Raw genomic sequence first — 18,206 nt, 5'->3', positions numbered from 1 at the left:
CTGCTTGAGTACTCATGGGTATTCATAAACTATAACCAGGAGCTTGTGTTTTGAATCAACTCACAATTATCGTATTCATATGATAGTTACAGTTTAAATTTTACTTCTATACTAGATGATAAAACTTTACATGGAATACTGCTCAGAAATTAAGGAAGAGTAATGAAAAGCTCATGATTCATCAGTGTTGTAGATAGTAATCCATTATGTTTGTCTGCGCCAATATTATGGGAATGTTGGAGGAAGCAATGACAATTTCTCTCCATTTCACCCCTACAATTGTATTAGTACCACCCAGATCAAAGGCTCGGCTTATCCAATAAGCAACATTAGGGATGCAAGAATGAATCTATGATTTGGGGATGTCAGACAGATCAAACTTGCTCTAACAGAGGTCATCAAAATGGCCGACTTTTGCAAGCACACAATCTATGATAGTGTCAAACAGTCATTGAAGATATACCATCTTTAACCTTAGCAGTACAGATGGGAGGGTTATCTCCAGCTTTCCTATTAACACATAAACAAAATGGCATCCATAACCCTCTCAAACCTCCCCAGCACCTAATTTATTTATAGAAGGTTTATATCTTTGCAATTAAAACTTAAGGATATTGCTGCCAAAGCTATTGAGCTCAAGTCTCCAGAAGATTCGCTGACCTTGCCTACACCATGAATATAGACTATTAACAAAGATATATATCACCTGAGTTTTTGTTTCCCTTAGTTACAAACTCACAATGGATACAGATATAAGACAGTCCTTTCAAGCATTACAATGAATCAGATTGTAGTACCGAAAATATGATAACATAAGAAATGAATTATCTACTGCAGTTGATTCTTACATAAATACACATAAAAAGTCTACTGAAGGGAGACTTTCATAACAATGCCACTCAAAAATCAATATGAGAAAAATTACATATAGTGTATACATACCTACAAATCTAATTATTCACATTCTCACTCATACACATATGTTTTGAGGACAGCCTTCTCCTGTTATTTAGTATCTTTTGACTCCAGATTATAAAGTAAGAGTGAATCTGCACATCTGGTCATTTTCTGTCACCTACACAGCTATCAATACCACATACATTATGTGTTTGAAGTGTGAAACAGTAAACTGTTACTTTTACCTCGTTAGCTATTGTCAAGTTGTCGTTTACCATGACAACAGATCCCATCTCAATAGAAATTAATGTACAAATCACAGGCATATCTGAAACACAAGTGCCCTACCTGTATTGTTGATTCACACTGCCTTCCATCAGACAATACGCAAGTAAAAAATAATGCAGTCACAACCGTTAAACACTAAAATCACAGATAATCTCTTGAGGTTGAAAAACTAACAGTAATAAGCTACATGTATGAGAAATCACAGCTCTCTACTCGAAGCTGCCAAGAATAGCTTCAGTTGAACATATCCTATTTATAAATTAAAATAATCCATGGTGAGATAGCAGAAAGATATGCCATACCTATGTGTTTAACAGTGTATAACATGTCGGTAATGTCTAAGACTTACTGAGAAGTGGAGGAATCATCTCTATTGAAGGGTTTGAGTTGTGAATGGTTTAACTGAGTAAAACTCACAAAGTCTGGTTACATCACACCCTGCTTGATTAAAGATGGACACCCAGTGAGTTATATAAACATGTAAAGCAATTAGAGGTCTGATACTGACCAATCACTGATAATGTCAAACAAAACTCTCCAATCAGAACAAAGATAGCTAATTATACTGCTAAACAATGGACAATTTGGCCAGAGGCAAAACAATGCTGTCCAATTAAAGGTGTGACGCTTCATTCCAATTAGCCAGCACAGGTAAGCCCTTTAAGTTATATAACACCTGTAGATATGCCAAAGGCAAATAAGTAATCCAGGGAAAACGATTGTTTTCTATACAATTTCCTATAGCCCTTTAAATTAGCTCCTATTCATTCTTAAAACTTTGTAGAAAGCAGAGAGTCTAGTTTTTCCCCTCATTTGCCATTAATCAAAGTAATGCGGACCTGCCAATTATAGTAGGTTAATTACACTTAGTCATCGCCACCAGGAGCAGTAGATTACAGAGGCCTCCAGTGTTGTTTTTAGATGGCTAGATAGATCCATCATCGCCACTACCCTCCTTCTACACACCAAACAAACATTTATTATTTTTCTCAAAATTATTTTAATCAACAGCCTTAGAGTTATCTGCCATCAATATAGAGGAGAGCTGACATCTCAGTCCATCAAACAGTCACACCTCTTGGCTGACCTCTAGTAGGAATTTATTTATGGATGGTCAAGGCTTTTAACCGGTTCACAGGTCCAGGTATCTAGTAATTAGTGTTGTCCGTCAATCCAGACATCCAAAACTGTCTTTGTGATGTTAATTTACACAAATAACTGATGGGCAATCAAGCGATTAACATTGTAACTTGTCAATGCTGTCTGTGTTTTAAGTAAGTAATTAGTTTCAATAATTAATTGTAAAATGTCGAATGTTACATCCTGTTGGAAAATTTATCACTGTTTTATAGACGTACACATGAAACAGGTAAAACCTTAGCTTGGTATCAATAATGTAAGGAGGGATGGGGAAAGGAAAAATTATCAAGTGGAAACAGAGCGACAGAAAAGGGGGAGAGGAAGAAAGATAAGGAGGGGTGTTATAAATTAATTGTCTTTTATAATTATATAAGTTACAAGTAGGACAGGTCCACATACCTGCATATACCATCAGATTTGTGGTGGACTCTAAATGGCTCATAAATTTTTTCAAAACTTTCATTTAGAATTTTTTGAACCAGTTGAGAAATGAAGTCTTCACTCAGATATATACACATTTATATCAACAAGTGTAATAAATAATATGCTAACCCAAATATTCAGGTTGTGAATTTTTGAAAGTCCTATCTTTAAACGGAGTTTACATAAACATTAGATATACACACTTGTATACAGTAGTTCCTGATTCACAGCCGGATAGTGATGTGTTTACAGGAATAGAGGGTGGTAATTACTGGCCGACTCCTTGATATCTACTCCCCTACCCCTACCTGATAACAGGAACCCCCACCCCCACCCAGTAAACTACTCCCTCTACCCCCACCTGATAACAAGAACCCCTACCCCCACTCGCTATCTACTCCCCCCTACCCCCACCTGATAACAGGAACCCCTACCCCCACCCAGTATCTACTCCCCCTACCCCTAACAGATAACAGGAACCCCTACCCCCATCCAGTAAACTACTCCCCCTACCCCCAGCTGATAACAGGAACCCCTACCCCCACCCAGTATCTACTTCCCCTACCCCTACCTGATAACAGAAACCCCTACCCCCACCCAGTATCTACTCCCCCTATCCCTACCTGATAACAAGAACCCCTACCCCCACCCGCTATCTACTCCCCCTACCCCCCACCTGATAACAGGAACCCCTACCCCCACCCAGTATCTACTCCCCCTACCCCTACCTAATAACAAGAACCCCTACCCCTACCCAGTATCTACTCCCCCCTACCCCTACCTGATAACAGGAACCCCTACCCCCACCTGGTATCTACTCCCCCTAACCCGGTCCCATATCTAACCCCTCATATCTACCCCACCTCCTCCCCTTCTCATTTCAACTTCTCCAAATACTTATTTCCTTTTTAACAATTGTCCACACCTGATAAGACATTTAAATATCTATCCCCCCACCCCATCACTAAATTTTCCCCTACCCCTATCCTCCCCACCCCATCACTAAATTTTCCCCTACCCCTATCCTCCCCACCCCATCACTAAATTTTCCCCTACCCCTATCCTCCCCACCCCATCACTAAATTTTCCCCTACCCCTATCCTCCCCACCCCCATCACTAAATTTTCCCCTACCCCTATCCTCCCCACCCCATCACTAAATTTCCCCCTACCCCTATCCCCCCCACCCCATCACTAAATTTTCCCCTACCCCTATCCCCCCACCCCATCACTAAATTTTCCCCTACCCCTATCCTCCCCACCCCCATCACTAAATTTTCCCCTACCCCTATCCTCCCCACCCATCACTAAATTTCCCCCTACCCCTATCCCCCACCCCATCACTAAATTTTCCCCTACCCCTATCCTCCCCCACCCCATCACTAAATTTTCCCCTACCCCTATCCTCCCCACCCCATCACTAAATTTTCCCCTACCCCTATCCCCCCCACCCCATCACTAAATTTTCCCCTACCCCTATCCTCCCCACCCAATCACTAAACTTTCCCCTACCCCTATCCTCCCCCACCCCATAACTAAACTTTCCCCTACCCCTATCCTCCCCCACCCCATCACTAAACTTTCCCCTACCCCTATCCTCCCCCACCCCATCACTAAATTTTCCCCTACCCCTATCCCCCCCCCCCATTACTAAATTTTCCCCTACCCCTATCCCCCCACCCCATCACTAAATTTTCCCCTACCCCTATCCTCCCCACCCCATCACTAAATTTTCCCCTACCCCTATCCCCCCCACCCCATCACTAAAATTTTCCCCTACCCCTATCCTCCCCCACCCCATCACTAAATTTTCCCCTACCCCTATCCTCCCCACCCCATCACTAAATTTTCCCCTACCCCTATCCTCCCCACCCCCATCACTAAATTTTCCCCTACCCCTATCCTCCCCACCCCATCACTAAATTTTCCCCTACCCCTATCCTCCCCACCCCATCACTAAATTTTCCCCTACCCCTATCCTCCCCACCCCATCACTAAATTTTCCCCTACCCCTATCTTCCCCACCCCTTCACTAAATTTTCCCCTACCCCTATCCCCCCCACCCCATCACTAAACTTTCCCCTACCCCTATCCCCCCATCTCATATGTCTATACTGCCAACTACACACCCTCAGGCCTCCCTCCCTCTGTATACTGACAATGATATCTGACACACTGTACACACATCTCCTCCCTCTGTATACTGACAATGATATCTGACACACTGTACACACATCTCCTCCCTCTGTATACTGACAATGATATCTGACAAACTGTACACACATCTCCTCCCTCTGTATACTGACAATGATATCTGACAAACTGTACACACATCTCATCACTTCCTCTACCTGATAACACATGTAAATACACCTTACAGAAAACACACGTACCCAACACACACATACCCAAACAACACACTCACCTTCACATGGCATGGTCTCCTTTCATTTCCCCTCCGAATTAACACTTAAATTATCAGCACCAAAGCGAAGCAATGCCTTCTGTATGTATTAAAGTTGTTGTTCACTTTTGTTCTATGTTAATCCCCCACAGTTAATAACACTGAGGGCTTTCCTCACAGCAGGCCTCTATATATCAACACTATCCAAACTTTCTGTCTTAACTTCATGCTATACACTTTTTTCTCTACTTTCCGACAAGTTTACAATCAGCACTGTTGGTAATGTGGGGAGTCACACCCACACGTACTAAAACAGACTTATTTACCGACAGCCTATCTAGACCTCTTAAGTAAATTGTTTTGTGTCGCTATAGTTGACCCGGGGTATAATCATGGCTCGGGGCTCTCTTAACCAATCATCTTTTAACATGCAAATTTGCCTTAGGATGCACTAATTAAAGAGCAAGTAAAATCGTCATTAGATTTGTAAGGCTGTGAAGAACCTGTTTCCTGCCTTTTGTCTATGGTAAATAGCCAGTGTTAGGTCCCAATTTAAATTGCTCACGGTTGACTGGTTTCACTCTGAACAGCTATTGTTGACCGAGAAAACAATGAGCTAAGTCATCACCACTCTGGGTAGCGACTTTCTCCAAATTAAGTCTCTTTATGGGGTAGACAGGTTTGATAGAGGCGGATTATCTGACCTTGGGTAGAGGGGATCAGGGCGGGTTACCTGATCTGTACCTAGGAAAAATAATCAGTATAAGGAGCTAATCGGCCGAGACAAGATTTGACGCAACCCTTGACCTACACAAGTAGACAACAGTTAACAGTTCAGTAATAAGAAACACTTTTCAATGAGGAGACATTTAATTTGTAGACGTAGACAGCGAGATAGGTGTTTCAGTATTGTATCAACTCCGCCTGCTAGGGTAGTGGCCAGGTAAGGCCCCCTGACAGGTACCCAGCCACAATCCTGATGTACCTGTACACCAACATAATGAGCTGTGATCAGGTACCCCTGCTAAATAATACCTGATGGAATTAAAGGTTACCTTGAGTACCGAGCATCCCGCTTTTCTCATTAAATAGCATTGTGATTTAAACAGCAGCCCCAAGACTAAAGGGGTAGGGGAGCTGTGAAAATCTCCCACGCTCTGCTGCACAACATTTCTGATTGTAATTTCGCTGGTCATTAAATTATCAGGGAAATCAAACAAGTGTCACTGACAAGTGGGTGGAGACTCCAACCTCACGGCGTCAATGGTCAGCCATCTTTGTTTTTCCGGTTTTAAATACTGACTGTAAAATCCTGATGTACTTTCACCTTTCTTTGTTCTGGAAGGTAAATTTACCTGACGACATACCTGGTTCCTACCTGAATTTCATCGACACCTGGCTTCAACATACCTGTACACTCCTATTAAAATATCTCGTTAATAGACGGCAATACCTGATACAGGTAGAAGACAGCCAGTCTAAGGTTTCTCATCCAAATAAACTGTTGTTTTTCATTCAAATCTATATAGATACTTATAACATATCTTTTAACAAAACCAAAATTAAGAAAAACTTTTGAAAAGTTAACCTTAGTAAGTTTACAATATGCATATAATTTTTCTCCTGTTCTTAATTTGCTTGCTCTGATGAGGAGGTCGAATATTTCAAATTTTGTCTGAAAAATGCAATTTATACAGATATAGCGGAGAACTATCTATAACATCTTTTGCTTTTCAAGTGTTAATTGCTATCAGTGGCTGTGTGAAATAGACTGTCAGGTGTTATGTCCTAAGTACAGGTATTACCAATGACACGCCCTATAATGTCGAAACCCTAAGTAGCCTTGAATATTTGATGCAACATAGAAAAAATAATTCCACATGAACTTGAAGAACATGAAAGTAATAGACATCATTTGGGTGACTTTAAGTAGGCACAAAAGTTAGACTTGAATATAGTTACTTTAAAATATTTTAACATAGATAAGAATTTAATTGACATTCCCCATGATTGATACTTGAAATTTCATCAAACTAATTTCTTGATATTGAATTTTATCTCTAGTCATAGATTGATATAACGACCATCAAAATGGAAGGACATTATCATAAATTAAATACTTCCATATATGGTTATATGTATATAGATGTCCATATTTGGTCAAAGATTTCACCAGAACAATTCTATTTGCTAAGGAATGAAATGACTAAATAAATGAAGCGGAGCCTGTTTCAGACCTGTACCAGTACCTGGAGCAAGCTTTGGGAAAAACATGGTGAGGGACTGATTCAATTTCCAAACAGTATCGCCATGCCCTGTGATGAAAAAGCAGCAAATTACAGTGGTATATTATGTGGCAGAGACATCAGGGTTGATGCTGCACCGGGAAATCAATACACTCACACATATTGTGTAGCATTATATACCTACATATCTACTCTGTTGTTATATAGTCCAAACACATATAGCCGCCGCCTCCAAAAACATTTCTCAATTACTCAATCTTCCCTCAGCTAAAATGATTCGTTTTCAACCAAAACTCTCTCTGTTTTTCAGACAGATTTTCAAATAGTCATCGGTTTAAGAATATGGATGCATAGATATGTGTATATATACTCCGTCTTGTTAAAATTTTTGTCAGTGTTTATAATAAAAACATTATGATAAATGAATAGACATTGATTTTTAAACTCCAGAATTTTATAATCATAATGTTGGGAAGTTGTGCCAGACAAAAACCTAACTTGATTTACACAACTCTATAAGTCTGTAATGAGACTGAAATAAGATTCTCAATTTGTGTTCCAAAAAAAAGAAGGCTTGGCAGAAAAAAATCAATATTTGACATCAAATGTGTTTTTCTTTAATCTAGACTGAATCAGTGACATTCCAAATGTGGCAGGCTATAAGATCTCACAATGGACACACAGTGTGATACTCAAAGCCTCACATCTAGATATTATACATTTTGTATCTGTTGCATTATTTCTAATGTATCTACAGAAAAAAATCAATAGGACGAAGGATTGATGACCTACATAATTATTACATCTCACAAGTGTGATGCCCTTCAGAATAATTCATGCCTACGAATTCCTACTGAAATTACCGCGTAGATATAGTCAATGGTTGACGATAACAAAGCCATACAAGCATAAAATACATTATTACATTGAGGTGACATTTAACTATTTTTTTAGATAACTATTTTTAGGTGATATTAAAAAAACGTAATTTATTTTTAATGTCAGTTGATATTTAAATTGTCTATTTTTAAAATTATCAGAAAATGCAAGATAAAATATCTTGAGAAAGTCAAAATTCAACCGAGATTTTATAAAACCAATGAAACTTTAAGAAAAAGAAATTGAACCATTAAAGGAAATAATTTTGTGATAAGAAGTTGCCTATTGCACTTGGTAAACCCTTTTTTGATTTGGTCAGTCTCCAGACCGGTGCTACTGGTACCATTATTTTGTCTTTGGTGATTTGCTGCACTTAGTCAGCCTATATATGTACAGTTTGACACTGAAATGTGTTACACACATCAATGGCTCACCATGTACCACAGTTCATGCATGGTCACTTAGTATAGGTCAGGCCCATACGCAAATGGTGTCATAGCTAATGTGTTGGACTTTATCACCTATTTTTAGCATCGATATTGCTGCCATCTATTGGTCATTGTACTGTTTCTTAAATCAGACGCAAATCAAATCCAATAACAGACAAAACAACAACTGACTACCTCATGTGTGCTTCAGTTGGCTCTATTTTTACATGTGACCTTGTAATGGTTGATGAAGGTCACAAGAGAAAGAAATTATGGCCAGTATGAATTCTTTACTTTTCATTTGATTGTATTCTTCAGGGCCGGAGCATCACACCTCCAGGCAGACGGCTTCCAACATCCTTTTTCGTCCTCCATTTTGATTCTGTATGCAGACATTAATGGCTGAAGTACATAACGAAAACTGTAATCCCAAGAGTGCTAGTACGCAGCTCATAAAACTGGTCCGTCTGTCTTACTCAGTGTCACATCCGCCATATTTATCCTAGTTCTATCTACCACTGCTAAAATCTCCCATCCTGACATACATCTTTAAAGTTATCAATAACTACCTTGATTTTTCATGTCTTCAGCAAAAACGCTCTATAACCAAAGGTTTAGAAAAAACTAAACCTATTTATTTTTTGCTTAAAAAGTATCTTTTGTATGACATACTTTTTCTTTTTCTTTTTTTTTTCATTCCATTATCAGGAACAGCTGTCATTCAATACAATATATATACATATACATGGAAGCATAAGCTTCCTATATTGCTTGAATGCTATTTCAAAATATCAACAATGCAGACTTAGTAAAAAAGTTTTTTTTTACATTCACACTATATGTCTATAAATACTTTTTTTCATTATCAGTGCCTGAACACTCCTTGTCTGCAAATTTAATAAGCTCAAATATAGAATTTTTTTGTGGCCTGAAAGGCAGCGCTAATTTTAGCTTCGTGAGCTGGTAACATCAGATTGATAAATATCATAAGATTTTTCGTATCATATCTAAATTAAATATCGCCTGTAGTGCTCCTGTAATTGCAACCTACTCAAGTGAGTGTGAAAAGTTTCATTTGCACAAAAGCTTTTTTAGATCATCAGATATCAATAGAAGATGTAGTTTTTCTTCTCCTAAAATAACATCACATTAATGTACCACAGTTTTATAGTTGATGAAAAGTGTATAAAAACCAGAAAGTACAAGGGAGAATGAAAAGTTTCTTTACTGACTTTTACCTGACATATTTCTAGACCAAAGTAAAGGTATAATAAAATGTGACAATGAAAGAATTTTGTTGTTGTTGAAAATGAAATTAAAGAAATCACAAATGAAAACTAAAATGTTTTTTTCTTGACACCCGTGCTTGGGCCCCCTGTTTTGGTCGTCCCTTTCATATACAAAATAATATCCAATTCAAATGGGTTTCCCTCTCGCACTAATCCAATCAATATACATATGAATATATGTAATAAAATTCTGACAATCACTGCTTAAAACTTTTCACTAGCTCACAGCTGTTGTATTTATATTTCTTTACCGTTCTTTATGTGTAGTTTAATTTTCTTACGATTCTTTAGTTTATTAGCAGTTTCTCCTTGCCCGACTATAATGCGGTCCCTACGTCAATGTAAAGTCGCTTTTAAACCTTTCTCAGTTAATTAATTCAGGACAGATCCTCACTCACCACCCTTGTTCACATGGGAAACATATCTGTATTCAAAAATCATCATTTATGCAAAAATCCATTAAGCTTCAGGGTAATCCTGTATAGAAAGTTAGTTTAGATAGCTAGCTGCTATAGACTGCAAAACATTGAGAAAATAGCCATACTGCATGGCTCAATGCTTTCCTGTGGCCAGTTAATTATAGCCAAGTTTCGTGCCCAGTAATCAAGCCAGCGGACCAGGGTCTCATTGTAGTTCCCTTTTAGGGATTCTTAGCACCCCGTTTATCTTCAATATCAGAAATCGTGAAAAGAGATATTCTTACAAATATTGTGCAGGGCCTAAGTCTTTTCTTTCACCGCAAATAGATGGCTTTCCTGTTTGCCAAACTGGTAAATGTTCATTATTTTTCAAACTCAAGTTGATTTTGACTGTTTAAGTATTCCCATCATCAAACTGCATTTTAAAACGCTTACAATGAATAAATAAATGAAATTAATGGGAGTTTTTCATTCCTGTGTTTGCACAAGGTCTTTCGCCTAGAACAGTGGTAAAACAGCCAATTGTATGCATAGGGGTTTTATGCAAAACAAATTTTGTAGCCTAAATTCACAATTTTCTATAGAAATTTGAAGGTTTTGATAAGAATCTCCAGTCATCATAGAGTTGTATGGTTTTATCAAAGAATCTAGCAAGTTTTTTGTAGTCTTTCTTAATTTCATTTAATAAAACTTTTATATTGTCCTAAACAGACTGACACCCATCGAACAATGCGGTTCATGAAATTTATCATTGATTATTAAAGTAGTGTCGCCCTGATAATGACTTTGGCTCTGATCATATTTACATTCTCAAACAAAATAAAGGGGGCTATTCATACCATTTAACAAATTACAATTACTATTTGGAGAACAGACAACTATTCTGGTTCCAGTCCAACAGCAGGGTACACTTTTAACACCACAGGGAACTTTAAAAAGTAATTAATTTTGAAAATCTAGACAAGTCTATCGTTTAAGTTTCCTAAACAGACATCCTTGAAGGTTTAAATTCTGATCTGGACGATAGAAATTTGTATTGTGCTCTCATTGAAAATAAAACTTTGACAATTTCCCAGTATATAATTACTGGCAGTGTATATAGTTGTTCTGACATAATCAGTCATTATTGTACAGGCCTAAAGAAAACTGGTGGTCTAATTATAAATGTTCATTAAAGTGTCCATCACAGAAGCAGTTCTAATTAGGAATAAGTAAAGGTATAAAAAACAGAGAAAAGGAAGATCTTATTACGGACAATTACGTAGCGGACAATCCTTAGTTTCTTTAGAAATGAAACAAGAGTTGTTTATCAGTAAACCCTTCTACTCAACATTTCATACGTTAATCAAACGAGTGAAATAATTTTCTCTGTCCTATAAATAGTATGTTTGGTGTTTCTTGTTTGATAATCGACACCTATTTAGCAGACAGCGTGTTTAAACCAGATTCCAGTCATGTGGTCAAACCATCCATATGTTTTCTTTTTCACAAAATCTGAACGATCAGAAGTGTTTTAACGCTGATGGATCCTGTAGAAATATAAGTGTTTATAAAATGTTTCTTTACATATCAAAATTATTAATTCACCTCTAAAAGATCTATATAACAATTTTGTTGGTGATTCAAAATGGAGGGAAGGTTTATGATGGCTCTTGTGTTGACAAACATCAACATGATGGATATATATATGGACAGAGTTGGACAGAGATATCCTGATATGTGAAAACACTAAAGATGATTTAGTCTGCCCAAATCTCCTGGAATAGCTGCTGCCACAAAAGAACAGAGTTCACTGATTATAATGATAGTGACCTGGCAATGAGTTTTTAATCACAAGCGTATACCACAAACTAGAATGAACATGTGCTACATTTAATTTATATAGACCTTATTTCACAAACATTCCTTAAGTTAGGGAATTCCTAACTTTAATAGTCTTCAGCCTTAACTAACATACTGATTGCCAATCTCACTTAATGGAATTTATCAAAAATAAGGAGTCACTCAGGAGTATGTTTTAAAATATATGACACAGTTAAAATAGGTTTTTTTTTCAAATTTTCCTCAAAAAAATCTTCAATACCCTAAGAAACCATACTTTGGTAAAAGACCATGCAGTGAGTGTGAAAATCCAAAAATTTGAGTTAAAATAACTTTATAAATCACTTGTATAGTGAAACTATTCATGAGTAATTACAATGGATGCTACTTTTAAGGAATCTAAAAGTTTTAAATTTTTCTGAAATGTTATCCAAAGAGGAATTCTTATGCTTGATAAACTCCAAAATTTTATCTTATTGCAGTAATAAAATTCTTGAAAACTGTCCTAAAAAATTGTAGAAGGAGAATTTTCTCTGGAGGAATTTTGTACTTTAGAAATACAAGGTCATTCTAAAGGTCAGTATGTCCTTTTGAAGGCAGGAAAGATGGAAAGGAAATACAACAACAAAGGCATACCAGGTGACCAATCACCATGGTAACGAAAATTTGGGATCTGGAATTAATTACCGTCCTGAATTAGATGTAATTTATGGGTCCTGCAAATTATCATCTGTTCTTGCTTCTCATTAAAATGCAATCAAACTAGAATTTACTGGTCTGCACTAGCAAGTACATTTGGTGAATTCGTGGTTAATTGGCCTCTGAGTGGGTTCTAATTTGAATCGTTTAATTACAACTGGTGGTGTCAAACTCTGGGTGTTGACGTTTTATTCCAGTATCAATAATTCAATAACATCAGGAATGAAAATGATTACCCATAATTCCCCTGTCTTTTTATAGTGATAAAAAGTACAATGTAATTTCAGCTGTGAAACAAACAGTCGCACTAATCACCAATGATCATTTTTTTTGTATAATTCTGTTAAAAACTCATTCAATGTGTATGGATTGTTTCTCATTCCTTCTTTTGTATGGATTTTTCTGCTTCCATCTTTTGTAAAAAGTCATTACACAATGTAACTATTGTATAAGTAATCATAATTCTAAACCATTGTTTCAATTCAGACTTGTTTATCATGTCTATTTTGTAGCATCTCAATTTCATACATTTAATTTGCTTTGTCTGGTGCGGAATGGATAAAACAAAATGAAAATGTCATATTGAATTTTTATCAATTCCTTTGCCCTCATTAAAACCAGCCAAGCCCCCCAAAAAGTGTTAGAGACAGGCAGCAGACAATATATGTATGTGTTTATAATTTCCATCTAAATTCCTATGTATGGGTTTATTAATGCATTACATACATGCCCGTAGTGCTAGGCAAAGCGTTCACTGATCAGTAGATCAATATGGCTGATAAGACAGTGGTGATGGAAGCAGGTCGGGGCGAGGTATATACCCACATTCTGTGTCTACATGATGTCCATAGCAGCTCAAAGGTCATATCCACAATACATATGTATTTTAGTTTGGCTATAAACATGAATTTTGTTAAAAAACATTAGTTTTTGCAGACTCAGCAGGATATTAAAACAAGGGAAAATAAATATGGAAGAAGCAGACGGCCCAATAAATCAATGAGGTGAGAACAACAGGTAGTGATTGACAAGTCTGCCGTCACCCTCATCATGTATTGGAGATGAGCGTCTGTCTGCTGTCGCCTTTTTTTGAGGGCACACAGTGGCTACAGGCGAGACAGAGAAATCATCATTTCGACTTGTGTGGGTGCCACAGCATCGAGATGAAGCCCGTTCTAGTACAGTGTAAAGCTAGCAGTCACAGGCTCTGCCACTGTGTGCCACATCTTTTTTAGCTATCAGTGTGTGTGTGTGTGGACACAAGTCAGCACACACACATACCGTCTACAAGTGCAATCCAACATCTATATATCGCTTATATCAGATATTAATCTACCGCCTTCACTGAAAACCCACAACAGCCGGCAGAAAATGGTAGGTGCCTGTGTGTAACAGAAATTAGTAAAATAAAAAAGTACTGTTATCACTTTTGTAGTGTGTATACAAACTGTAAATAAATGTATTACCTATATACAGCTTGGTACTTTCACTGTTATGGTAGATGTATCACAAGCCAAGCGAATCATTGAACATGAAGGAAGTCCGTTTAGCTTAAACTCAATATCTGCCATTAAAAAACCTACAATAAAGAGTGATTGTGATATAAGCTTACCCGTCAGTGAGGCAGAAGATAACGTTCCTGTCATCCTGCTCCTTCGCCCACTGGTCGCGACGACTACTTGTTCCACTCATTACCGACACAGACACATCACAACTTTCGCTATTTTAATTTTTCTTTATCGGTGGTAATGACAATCAGACATATACCACACAACAACCCACTGCCTATACTAGGCCTATAGTCAGTCATTCCTCCACAACACTACACAATTGCTGAATGCTGTGGTAGCCGGGAGGTCATACATAAGATTAGAAGCCTCTCACTCTACGTAACACTAATAATCAAACCAATCGCCATTTGCTTTCTCCCTATTCTCGATCTGATCTCCTCAACACCTCCTTAAAACTTAACCCGCTCTAGTTCCCCGGTGTGAAACAACTCGTTCATATGTAATTTGCCTCATCTTTGTTATGTATATACATTTGTCTATAAAAGCATGCTAAAGTCGGCCTGTAGAATGGCCCATGAGTCATGTGGTCTATCCCATTCATTACAATCAAACTCATAAATGCGCTATCAACAACGAAAGCCAAATATTAGAATATGAATAGATAAAAAGTGGAAACTTCTCCCCTCCTTTTCCACAGAGGGGACAGAACATTTAAACAAAGCTGAATTATAATGGTTACCTAGAGCGACCGTAGTTTTCTCTTTCTTTATGAAGGGATATCCTTTCCACTCCTGAGCACCGATAAAACTCCTTTTAATAATGAGGCTACTTGAGATTTCAAATTGATTTAAGAAATTTGTTAGAGCCAGCCAAACAATGGGCTGAGACCTAAAGTAAATAACGCAGACCTATTCAGGCAGCTAGGAACGCCAACAAAAATTTATTCTCGCTTTTGTTTACCCTGTTTGCCAATCAACCGACTTTTGTTCCTTAAAACATCTTAGTCTTTCGTATTTGTATAGTGATCTTAAACAGACCAGCCTTGGTATACCTTGAGGGCATTGTTCTAGCTGGCTCGTATAAAGCCATTCTTTGTCTTTACAATTCAGGCGACATATTTACTTACATTACACTACTGAAGAATGGTTCAAAAGATCTGACCATTTACTAATGAGTACTCCTCCAAGAGGACAGGAACTAGCATCATTACAATGTTCAAACAAAACGCCGGCCCAAATAAATATTCCATGCTGATTAAAATCAAACATTTCTTTTACACTTAAATAACTTATTTGATCCCTTAAAATAAAGTATTGTACCATACAAAACAAACAGCCTTTCTCTTCGTGAGAAAACTAGGCCAATGGTTGGACCATATATTATTATATTTTATTACAAATTGTCGATGTTTAAACCAATAGGTCTCTCATTAATAATCTTGCTATTATTCCTCCTACCACTACAGTGGTTAATGAATAGCCACTATGACCAAAATAGAATTAACTTATTAAGACATACTCTTAAAGAACGCCTTACAAAATAACAGCTTAGTATTTGAATGAATAAGAAATTGACGTAATTACTTTTCGTTAAACAAAACCTTACTGTACAGACTTTAACTGCCATATGAAGTACATGGTCAATTTTAAAGCTCTGAAGTTAATTATGTATTTTGTCTAAAGATGTACACAACTCGCCAGATGGAGTAGATCTGTAATTACACAAACAAATGTACGAGAAACTATGCAGATATGTAATTCACGCTGACTGCTTTTCCCTTCCGTGACGTGCATTCTCATCAAAATATTTGCCGACAAAGGAAATATTGCACTGTCCATTGCACGAAAAAAAAAATTAATGGATTTTTTAGGGCATTTGCAAAATCAGAAGAGTAGATGGTTTTGGAAATAATTAGTCTTCTCTTTCTGTAATATTTTCATTTTCTCCATGGTTGTTATAGCAACCAGTGCAATTATTTATGGTAGAACGAAGCCGTACAGAAAACTTCCATCTATATTGTTTTATTCCATTGATTAGAGATTTGCCCATTTAGCTGAATAAACCTGGATGGTATAGAATAGACGACAATTCATAATTAAATACTACAAAGCTATCACGATTACATCTAAATTTACAATTACAATAATTCAACTAAGCCATTACATTACTTACCTGCTTTTTTGAACAAACTCAATTTTGGAACCTTTCTGTGTTCAGCATAATATAGTTATCTCAAAACTACCACCACCTCAATTAAAATCTCTACATATCAAAACTACCACCACCTCCATTAAAATGAAGTCTATGAGGATAAAAAAATGTCAAGTCGTGAAAACAGTTAATTTTGTTTGTTTGTTTGTTTGTTTGTTTTAAAACATCAATTTCTTTTTATTCACTTTTCTATTAAGCTTAAGAGTAAACTATAGAAAACCTTTCAGTAATTTGTAATTGCAGTGTTACATTTTAATGAATTGAAAATTTTCAAGAAAAAGTATTTCTATAAAAACTTGACTAAAATTCATTTTTTTAACTGACTTCTAATATCAGATTATCTCCTCTTAGACTTGTTAATAATTATTCCTGGCTGAATAGTGGATTATCTGCCCCTGCTTTACACAATCTGATCTATCCTAGAGAGGAAATTTAATGAAGTTAATTATATTTTTTTATAGTTAAATATTCAAAATATTGGCAGTTTGTATACTTTCCATGCAACTTAAATGATGTACAAATTTTTAGATTTTAAAATTATAACCTGCATGTAAATAAAAAAAAAAATCATCAAGATTTATCTAGATACATGCATACATGTAACTAATAAATAAATAAATTCAATGAATACAAAAATTGTGTGTGGAACAAAAAGTAACCAATTCCAGACAAGAAAAATGTATTGATCTTGGAAACCGGTTGAAATTAAATGTTTACTTATTTTTTTCTTTCCCTATCTTGCATTTATCTTGAATAACTATTTGCACACTAAAAACAATACTACAATACACAATAAACACAAATAACCAAAATCAGTGGACAACAGCTGTCCAAACCATACAGACTGCTTTAGAAACATCTTGAAGCCTGTAAATTTCACCTTCTTTTAATTAAAGATATGTTATATCAAAACGGAATTAATTTAACAAAGTAAAGCTGGTACAAAAATTTATAAACATGCAAGAATTCTAACACACTCACCCCTATAAGCACAACTCCAACATTTTAGACAATGACAATATTTTGTGTAAATCAGTTACTGAAATAATATCTGGAAGTTTTATAATAAAAGGAATGGACAGTTTGTGGCATTTAATGAGGAACTCAGAGGAATACCATTTGAGTACCCTTCCACATTTTCTAATTTTTCTTTGTGTTCTGGCTCCAGTTTCATAAACATTCAATAATCTAATTTCTTAGTTTGAAATGTTTTAGGAAAACAATTAAAGAAAATAAGGAATCATACCTTCGTTAACTTGCCTATGGCAAATCGAATTTTAAAGAATTTTCCTAATTTAAAGAATGCTGATAAAACTGGGCTCTGGGACTTTATTGGGTTGACACACAATACAGGGGTTTCGGGATACTAAAACAATGTCGGCCAAGTACAATTTGTCCCATCTCTGGGGATTGTGACGTTGAAAAAGTCAAATAAAAATATATCCTCGCAATCATCAGAGGGTGGGATTAATCAACAGTAACCAACATTGTTTTGGTATCTCAGAACTGCATTTTGAAAGACTTATATTAAACGTGATAACTTGAGGATGTA

The 18,206-nt window shown here is 36.6% G+C and overlaps 1 protein-coding gene across 6 annotated transcripts in view; it reads right to left on the bottom strand.

The window, feature by feature from the left end:
• Positions 1–18,206, bottom strand: part of LOC138316208 (zinc finger homeobox protein 4-like) — a 325,938-nt gene that overhangs the window by 19,259 nt on the left and 288,473 nt on the right. The gene's annotated exons all lie outside the window — the stretch shown is intronic.

The sequence above is a fragment of the Argopecten irradians genome, chromosome 2, assembly GCF_041381155.1.
Source record: "Argopecten irradians isolate NY chromosome 2, Ai_NY, whole genome shotgun sequence".
Taxonomy (NCBI): domain Eukaryota; kingdom Metazoa; phylum Mollusca; class Bivalvia; order Pectinida; family Pectinidae; genus Argopecten; species Argopecten irradians.
This window is presented reverse-complemented; position numbering and strand designations above follow the sequence as displayed.